Source organism: Oratosquilla oratoria, chromosome 27 (genome assembly GCF_046742065.1).
Source record: "Oratosquilla oratoria isolate Oo_2021 chromosome 27, ASM4674206v1, whole genome shotgun sequence".
Lineage (NCBI taxonomy): Eukaryota > Metazoa > Arthropoda > Malacostraca > Stomatopoda > Squillidae > Oratosquilla > Oratosquilla oratoria.
Window position 1 is genome coordinate 45,851,773 of NC_134803.1, and position 1,527 is coordinate 45,853,299.

Genomic DNA, 1,527 nt, shown 5'->3' on the forward strand with positions numbered 1-1,527 from the left:
CTCAACAAACTTCCTCTGAAAATACTAACATTTGTCCCCTTTTCCCTTGTAAAGTGGAACTATACAGGCAGTCCTCCAGTCCTCCGGTACTCTACCCTCCCTTAGGCACACATCAAACAACCTCACTAACCAGTCCACTATTACTGCACCTTCCTTCTTCAGCCACTCTGCATGACACCCATCTAACCCAGGTACCTTACCTGCTCTCATAATTTTAATCATTATTTGCACCTCATCTTTTCTTATTTCTCCTCCATTTTCCTCGCCCATCATTGTCATTCACTGCTATCACCACTCCCTCCCTATCCTCATTCACATTGAGCAGGTCCCTAAAATATTCTATCTTCCCCTTACCGCCTCCACTTCCGTTATCATCTCTCCATCTGTACCTTTTGCCTTATCTTCTCTACTTAATTCGTCTCCCCCTTCCTCTCTTAATTTCTTTCTAAAACATCTTTATTACTTTTAAGTTTTTCTGTCATACTCCTCCCTAATTTTATATCTGCACTATTTTTGTCTCCTTTATCTTGTTTTGCTTCTTTTTTTTCTTTTGTACCTCTCATGTTTTTCTCGTCCTACTACGTAACCAGTCCGTAAATGCTCGTTTTTTCTCTTCAACTTTCTTCTTCACTTCATCATCCCACCATTCACTACCCTTCCTTCTATTCTCCACCATTCTCCTTGTTCCACACACTATCTTTGCAAACTTTGCTACTCTCTCTTTGAAACACCCCCATTCCTCCTCCATTCCTAGCTCTACTATACCCTTCACCACCTTCTTGCATTTATAGTATACATATGCATACATAAGTAAATATAAACACACATTCATACATACATACATGTAAATATACACACACACTCACACAAACATATGTAAATATATATACACACATTCACACATACATACTTATGTAAATATACACACACATTCACACATACATATGTAAATATACACACACACATTCACACATATACATATATATACATACATTATATATATATATATATATATATATATATATATATATGCATAAATGTACGCTCATATAGGAATTTGACTGCACAGTAGCACATACACACACGCACTTTCATTTACATGTACACAAGTAAACTTGTACACACACGCACGCAATTATGAATTTATATATGCGGACAATTCTAAGCATTTAATCATTTGTATGACACCTCCATAATTTTTTGCTAATAATCCAACTTCGATCCATCATGTCTGATTGCAGAGCCCACGACTGTTTTTACATATCAAATTGCAATTGTTATCAGTATCGTTTTCAAAAAATCATGATTCAGCCCACAGCTTATAAACAGATTCAGTAATTATTTCTGACAGCCCCACTGGAATATTTTACGTTTAATGCGAAACGATGAAAACATAAAAGTAGCAACTTTTTGATGTCGGGTTTCAGGACATCATTAGGTAGTTAAAAATCAGGAGTATTATCATCATCATCATTGCCAATATTTTCTATTAGTATTATATTTTCTTCCTTTTTCAAATCAGTCTCT